This window comes from Callorhinchus milii, unplaced genomic scaffold, assembly GCF_018977255.1.
Source record: "Callorhinchus milii isolate IMCB2004 unplaced genomic scaffold, IMCB_Cmil_1.0 Scaffold23, whole genome shotgun sequence".
NCBI classification, from domain to species: domain Eukaryota; kingdom Metazoa; phylum Chordata; class Chondrichthyes; order Chimaeriformes; family Callorhinchidae; genus Callorhinchus; species Callorhinchus milii.
The window spans coordinates 9,887,176-9,896,206 of record NW_024704764.1 but is presented as its reverse complement, the minus strand read 5'-3'; positions in this window follow the sequence as shown (position 1 = coordinate 9,896,206).

Genomic DNA, 9,031 nt, shown 5'->3' with positions numbered 1-9,031 from the left:
AGCTCAGAGCCTTTCCCCTGACAGGAGAGCGTGAGGAGCTCTCGCCAACCAGCGAGACACTTGTAACAAAATCAGCTGCAGGACAACAACCGATTTGAAAATCCGTCCATTTAGTTTTGTCTCTTTTTTATTCGGTCAGTGTTTGATCAGTAAATAATATGTACGTGACAGGCCAGTCCAGGTCAATCAGTCAGTCAGTTACTGAAGCTGTCGATACGAGGCAGCTGAATTAACATCACTATAGATGGATGAGTCATTAAAAATGGTCAATCCTGCCCAAAGTCTGCCTTTTAATAATCCACCCCCAGCCCCCACCCCGATCGTGGAATCGAGTTCCCTTTTACAAAGTGAAATCCTATCCTTTTTGCTCCCTTCACTTGGCGTTAGGCCCTTTACTAAAGTGAATTACGTCAATTCCCTTTACAATATATCCTGTGAAGCGCTTTGAGATGTCTCAATGATGTGATAAGGCAAGGCTGTATCAAATGCAAGGATTATTATTAATATATGATTATAAATGAGCCGATGAACCTCTGGTTATCCTGTGAATGTATTTGAGGAGGATTCCAGTGATATCGTTTTATATTATTTTACCTCCCCTAAGCCTGTCAACGTAAAGGAAATGTTGGAACATTAAGTTTATGGCTGTTACACCGCAGTGAAGCACAGTTTCGTCGCCCAGAACAAATCTCTCCAAATGCAGTCAATAAAGTCTGCCTTGATGGCTCCCTCCCTTCATCCTACATGCATGTTGGTATTTACTTCAAAATCAATGTCTCGGGCATATTTTACTGAGTTAAGATCTCTTCCTCATCCCATTGAGCTCCCCCATGGGGCCTGAATCATAGCAGTAATGAGACGTCGCTACATTCATACTAATTTGGTCTCGACAAAAAGCACACAGAGAAATCCACCTGTCAATATCCCCAACGCTGGGAGAGAACAAAGCTGAACAAAGCTGCTTAATTTTAACAACAGGAGGGGAGCTGGGCCCACCGGCCTCCTGTGATCATTAACTACTCACACAAGACGCACAGAGATAGTCATGGAGAGATAACAAACGGGATATTAGCCGCTCTGCCTCAGTTCAGCTTTTTCCAACAGAAACAGGTGACCTTAGGCGCGACTTGAAGATTGGATAGGAAGGGGGCAAGGTGGCGGGATAGAGGAAGAGGAAGCGTTGACTGTTCGGAGCAGTTGGATCTGGAATCACCCAGGAGACCCCACAATCAACCTGTCAAATCGACTGCAATGTTAAGGTCTGTGACTCCAAACACTGGAGTTGGTAAGGAGAATGAGACGCTAAACCGAGGTCCCGTCAGTCTGTTCTTCAGATGGAGGTTGATGATTCCCCTCACAAAGCTGTTAGAAAAGAGAAGTTCATCCGGGTGAACTCGCTGCTTTCTCTGTGTATTCTTGCTGGTGCAAAATGTCTACTATGTTTTGCTACGATCACTGCACTTGACGGTATTTACAATGAAGCTCTTGGGAGATGTGCTGAAATTGTAAGCGTGGATCAAATGGAGGGATTACGATGGCTCTCAGAAACGAATCCTAAAGACAGTGCAGGCTTCCCAGGTTGGCAGGCTAATTCACAACAGTTCAAACTCGCCTGTTAATTACACTGTGAAGTTTGTGCCAATGTGTAACCTTCATATCAAGCCTTATTAGCAGAAATTAATGATTCAACTGAGATCCCAAATACCGCATTAATTAAGCACTTTTTGTTCCATCTGTTGGAGATATCGCTGAGATCGCTCACTGTTATAACCCCGAGACTTTCACAATTAGTCATTTGTACAACTCACCTTTCACCTTGGGAATGGCGTTAACAAGCTCCCTAGAGCGGGGCAGAGAGAGAGAGAGAGCAAATTAGGGCTACTGAACACTGGGGTTTAATTGGAAGGAACGAACCTGAATTTTAAAAGCATCTCAAAATGATTCTGTCGGAGCTTTTTACAGCAATTCCTGTGGTGACTGTGTGTCGGACATTTTGCTTCAGCAAGGGTGTGGTGAGAATAATAATAACAAATAATCTTTGTATTCGTTGTAGCGCCTTGTTACGTCTCAAAGCGCTTCACAGAATACACTGTAAAGTGAATTGACGGTGTATTTTGTGGGCGAAACCCGGCAGCCAATTGCGCACAGGAGCGTCCCCACAAACAGTCGTGGATTGAGTGAACAAATTTAAAGAAAAAAATTTGAAGGGGTTATTACCCCTGAAAAGCGAGCTGTCAATCGACTAACAACCGGGTTCCTACTTACTGCTGGGCAAACAGAGGCGTGTGTGTGGAGTAAGGAAACTTGCCTAATGTTTCGCCCTTCCCGGGAATCGAACCCGGGTCCTCTCGCTTGTGAGGCGTGTGTGCTGACCACTACACTGCAGGACTCCCTTCTTCCTTCAGTGAGGACTATAGCACACAGTGGCGTGTGTTGAAACTGATTGATCTCACTCACAGTATCTCCACACCCGGCGCATAAAGACAATTACATGCCAATAAATTGCAGAAACAAGCTATAATAATTAATGTCTCGTGTAGTTCCATTAATTAGATATAACAGGGTAGGAATGGTACCAGGGCTGTCTTAACCAATTAAGCGAACAAGTGTATGTAAAAGCTCTGATGCATTTCATTGCATTAATTATGTATCACGCTGAAAACTCTTAAATGAAATATTGATTTAGTATCATGGTTGGTCTCACTTTGGTTTGGATGCTCTTAAGCAGGTTGATGGGTTTTCACGTGGGTCAGACTTCCGGCTAACCACAAAAAAAAAGATCAAGCTTGTACTGTGCTCTTGACATTTGATGACTTCAAATTATTTTGGTAGAAAAGAAACACTCGCCTCGCAAGTGGGAGGACCTGGGTTTCATTCTCGAGCGGGCGAAACCTTAGGCAAGTTTCCTTACTCCACACACCTCTGTTTACCTAGCAGTGAGTAGGAAAAAAAAAAGTCACTCGATCCACAAATACAAATAGAGTCAATCCACTTTACAGTATATCCGTCCTCCTGATGGGAGAGGAGCTATACAAATTTGTTGTTGTTATTGTTATTCTGTGAACAGCTTTGAGACGTCTCAACGGGTTTAAACGAGGTTTAATGTCCCCATTTCGAACCCATTCCCTTGCCTTTTTTCCCCGCCGCCTTTAATGTTATTTCTCCTCGTGTATTTATCCAAATCCCTTTCAAATGCTGCAACAAAACTGCTGTCAACAACCAACTTGAGGCCTGACATTCTCACATTCACAGCCCTCTGTGGTTTATAATAAAGCCTGTTCCTTTATTGGCTATGTTTGTGAAGCTTACAGTTCCTTACGTCATGATAAGGACAATATCTCACAAGACTCCCACTCACCAACCACCAAATGGGGAACAAAACCCACGGTCTTTTCTATTTTAAATGAAGAAAAACAGATTAAATTATTTTGTGAACTAATGTGGGCGATTAAAATTAAGTAAAGTAAGTGAACAGCTTGTACACGGCACGAGTGTTGTGGTGGTTTGTGGGGTGGGGGGAATGCGGGTGTGGGGGGATAACTTTCTGTTGCTGAGGTCTACTCTCTGGGAGCTCAATTCCCAATGATAATATTCCTCGCATTTGATACCAGGACCCATCATGTCGATAACCATCACGCAGCGTTCACAGGTAACTGCTGTCAAGTGTAGTGACTGCGTACTTGTAGGCTAATGCAACCCACTCAGCAAAGACCCAGAAAGAAAGCTGTGAAATGGACAAAGAATTGATTTGAGGTTCTGTTGTGCAGGCCATCGGTATAGAGACTGCCTGCTCTATCTGAACAACAGCACAAGATCTTTAACGTCCGCCTGAGCAGATAGACGAGACGTCAGATTAACATCTGTTAATAGGGGTCTCTCCCAGGGCTGCGCTGAAACATCAGCCTGGCTTCTGAGCTCAAACCCTGACCCCGACCTTCTCTGGGCAGAGACACACTCAAATTGGTCGAATTTGGCCTCTGCTCTTCATGATCCGCTCCCTCGATTGGCCGACCTCCGAAGCCAGGCAGGAGCGAAGAGAACGCACTGGTTTCTGATCGGCCAAACGCCAGTTCACCTCCTCGGTAAGCCGTGATTTGATTCCGAGCGAACAGCTGAGGAGCCCTGGCCCACCCACGCCTGTCAGGTCTCTGAACGCTTCAAACTGCGGAGTGTGGGGGCTGCATGAATAATTCAGCAGTGAGTGGGCGCTCACTGTTCCACCAAAAGCCTATCATTACACAGAGCTAACTATACATAGAAAGCCAGCGACTCGATCCTGACACTGGCAATCTCATCCGACTGGGACGCTGTCTGAACAATCCTCACTCAGTGACAGTGTCAGACATCGCTCTGTGTCCTTTTATTTTTGTTTCTTTTATTGTTAAATCATTGATATTGAGATAATTTTCTCCCTCACCTCCTCCCCACACCCCACCCCACCACTTCCCTCTACCTCTGATCATAATAACAACAATAATAATAATCCTTGCGTTTGATGTAGCACCTTATCATGTCTTCGAGACCTCTCAAAGCGCTTCACAGTAAAGTGTAAAGTGTCGTGACTGTGTATTTTGTGGGCGATTTACTAGGGGCTGGAGATAGTGGTCCGTTTTTTTACTCAGGACCTTCTCTATCTGAATGATTGTGTGCTGTCCAGTCTCACTGAGACCCCGGAAGCTGCTCCTTGTTGGAAGTCACCGTTGGGGTGTAGTTTGAGGCTTGGGCTGAACGTGTGGAAACACAAGTGGACAGAGAGTATTCCAGGACGAGACGAAGCTCTCTGCGCTGACCTCAGCTTTCTTATTTGTGATTGTGATGGAGAACACAGATAACGAATGCCACTAAGTTAGCTTCTCCCGACCTCTTTAGCAGAACTCCGCAGTTACGTTGCCATGGAAACTTCAAAAACCGAAAACGTGGGTTGGTTCATTTCAGAGAAAGTGTAGAAAACAGCCGATTCTGTTTTGCTAGAAAGCCGTTGATGATGACAGCCATCTCTTTACCCCGGGGATATTAGCTCGATGTCAGTGCTCGAGGAGGAGATGAAAGTTCTCTCTCTCACTCGGATGGGTGTAAGCAAACACACCCCCTGTGTTCAGCTCCGCGTGGGCACATCACAAGCACAAGAACAAGCAAAAGCCAGCCCCGAATCCACCAGCACATGGTGGGCACCTCACTCACTGGTGGCCGATGGGGACAACTCAATGGTACACCTGAGCAGGAAAGCAAGTTACAGGGTCTTGCTGTTTGGCCTCTCCAGGAAGGTAAGGAGCTTTGTTATTAGGGCTGATTTTCACCAGACCAGGACCTCTTCAGAGAACCAGATGCTCACTGGGCATATCCGCCACCCCACCTATCCCATACACCACCCCCAGCCCACCACCAACCAAACACCAAGAGCTATGTTTTGAAACAACAACAACAAGGACAAGAACAAACAACATTTATGTAGCCGAGGCATGAAAGCAGGAACAGCGGATTCAGACTGGGTAGAGTTGAGTGTTTTTGTAAGATTCCTGCATTAGACATTATCCCAAAAGCCCGTTATTGCTGTCTTACATAAAGGACGGGGACAGCTCTGCAATAACAAATTAGGTTTATTGAAGGGTTATGTCTTATGTGCAAGGGAAAGGAGTCATCACAAATGATGAGTGACACGAAAGGCCATTCAGCACATTTCTCTCACATATAATAAGACTGAGTAAGGGATGCATTGTATCTGCTGAGGAGAGAGGAGAGGATAGTGCCCTGGACATACCCTGTCATTCTTCATGTCAGTTCTTTCTCTTAAAATCTTCCCAGGAGATTACTTCCATCTTTCACATCAAAGCATCTCAAATGTCAGCGGTAATTTTGTCCCTCACCATCCTCCTTTCGAGTACACGTCCGATGCTTTTGGTTTCGCCCACAAAACATGCAGTCTCTGCACTTCACTGTATATCCTGTGAAGCGCTTTGAGACGTCTCGAAGACGTGATAAGGCGCTATATCATATGCAAGAATTATTATTATTAATTCTTGTCAAGTTTTGCCAACCTCTGGGTTGAGTCGGGCAGAGACAGACCTGCTCCTGAGACGGTCGAAACACCAAGTGGTTGAATTTGTCGTGCGGTCAACCTAAATAGTGAGAGAAAATGGGCTGTGTGACGTGATGAAATTAAAACATCACACGTTGCATTTTCCCCTCTCTTCCCCCTGCACCATCCCTTTCAGTGTACCTTGATCCCCACACCCCCCCCATCCCCGCCGTCTATGACCACATAAAAACAACAGTCACTACACTTGACTACACTTTGCAATGGTTTAACATTGCAGGTACTGTAAACAATGGAAAGCCTCTCTTTGTCAGTTAAGGATGTGGCCTGTCCACTTCCCACATTATCCACTTTATGGCTTCTCTCAAGGAAGACTTGACAATTTATTTCCAATTAGTATTGAGTGTTTGAGTGTTTGCCTCCAGGACCTGTGTCCAACCCGCCTTTGGCCAGTTTCACATTCAGATCTGCTTGTCACCGTTTCGGGGGGTGTTGGGGAGGGTGGGGGTTTGGTGGGGGTGTGGCGGTTGCTAACTTTGTCTTGCAGTCGGCTCAAATTAAGCAGATGTTGTCAGGCGCTGGTGTTCCTCAGAGCCACACAGAGAAAAACGTACTGCCATCCAGTGAGCAGCTCATTAATACTGTACTTAAGTGCCTGGATTGATACGCCTGGGGAGATCCCAGCCATCACACAGCCAGACCATTACTGTCACTCAAGCTCAGCAGCCACTGCGTATCAATGTGCCTATTAGTTCCGCTTCGCCCGCGAATGGCAGCCGCTGGTTTCTGGGAGAGCCAGGCTCCCCGTCTCACACCACAAGCGAGATGGAAAATAGAAATGGTTCGTGGGCGAAGAGCAGGGAATTGGGGTTAGAGTCATCAGTATCAGTATCGAGGCTCGATAAATAATCGTGATAAAATCCTTGCGTTTGATATAGAAGCGCATTTCATGTCGGGCGGACATCTCAAAGCGCTTCTTGGGATATAATGCAATAATAAAAAGAGCAGCAACAACGAGTGACATTTACAACAATAACAACAACAACTTGCATTTATATCGCGCCCTTCTTGTGGGGTAGTGCCCCCGGAGCGCTTAAAGTTACGCTTACACAGAACCTTTCACATCGGGAGGATGTCCCAAGGCACTGGATGGATGGATGGATGGATGGATGGATAGTCAGTCAGGGATTTGGACCCAAGCAGGGGGTTGGGATCAGGAGGGGTGGAGGGCAGGGAGGGTTGGGGGGGTGGGGGGTGGCTGAAGGCGTGGTCAAAGAGGAGGGTCCTGAGATAATAATCATAATAATTTTCACATTTGTTAACAGCTCCTGCTTTTCATGTCAGGGGGGCGTCCCAAAGAGTGCATTATAAAGTGGAGTGACTGTACGTTTTCCACACTGGTTCCATATTCTGAAGCTTTGCTGTTTAGGGAATGGACTAAATGCCAAACTGCAGGGTCAGGGAACAAAGCACGGCCCCCTCCCTCTCTCCACACGTCTGTCGGGAGGCAAAAGCAAGCAGGGAAAAATAAATGAACGCGCAGAAACACGAGAAGGACGCCTCAAATTAAATATTGACTTTAGATTATGGGTCTATGAGATTTTTATTAAATATTTTTTAATATTTTCCCTCGAAAGTGCTGATCCTAGCAACCTAACGGAAGTCACAGCGATGCAGAATAATGAAAGATTACGAGGCTAAGCCAAGGAGTTTATTTCGCAAAGGCTTAAAACGCAGCTTCAGTTCACTTTGAGGTTCAAATTCATGAGAAGCAGAAAGTGAGAGACCGGAAGGAGTGAAATAACAAGTAAACCGGTGACTGTGCAGCTCGGTGCCTGGCCAGCTGGGACCACTTGTAGTGCTTCCAAATGTCGCCGCAACTGAGATAATTTACTCAGCACCCACCAGGGATCAAATCTTGGATCTTCCTGACACAACAACAAAAACAACAACAAAATACGTTTGTATTGCGCCTTTCCGTTCCTCCGGGTCTGTCCTCCTCCTCGTCCCCTGAGTCCTCCGCTCCACCCTCGGCGGCCGTGCCTTCAGCCACTATGCTCCGAGGCTCTGGAACTGCCTTCCTCACTCCCTTCGTCTCGCTTCCTGCCTTCCCATTATCAGGTCTCTGCTGAAGACCTTTCTTTTCGACCGTGTCTTTGGTCACCCTCCACCCCACCCCCCCACTCCCCCTGGCTTGGCCCCGGGATCCATTACTGTGAAACACTCTGAGATGCCGTCCTGTGTGGAGGGCGCTATATAAATCCAAGTTGTTGTTGTTCACATCGGAGGATGTCCCAACTGGGATTTGGACCTGAGCGGTGGAGTTGAGATCAGGAGGGGGTGGAGGGCAGGAATAGGAGGGTCACCAAAGGCGAGGTCGAAGAGGAGGGTCTTGAGATGTGCCTCGAAGGAGGCAAGGGAGGGAGAGCGGCGAAGGGACTGTGGGATGGAGTTCCAAAGATTGGGGGCTGAGAGGCTGAAGTCCTGACCTATACCTTATACAATCATAAAACTCACAGTCTTCTGACACAGGGATGTGAGTGCTCCCAAATAATAATAATAATAATAATAATAACAATATAAATAATCCTTGCATTTGATACAACACCTTATCATGTCATTGAGACTTCTCAAATGTGGCTTTGTAGGACTCAACAATCTTCTCATAAAAACTGACACCCAGTTCAATGTAGGGAAACTTTAATTACATTGCTTTACTAAATTGCATTTAAATTAAAACTCAAAGAAGTTGTAATTGCTCAGTCCTTTGAAGATTATTATCTTAATCTCTCTTGAATTAGTCTTTCTATTTTGATTTGCTTTTGTGATGTGTTAGCCTCCTGGAACACAGCAAACTTCATGCTGAGAAAAACATGCTCAGATCTAATGTTTTTCAAACACTCGGTAGAATTCACCTCCTTAATTTAATTTCTCTGCATAATTCTCTGCGTTAATATTCAGATGGCATCAACCAAGCAGGATCCCATTACAAACCCT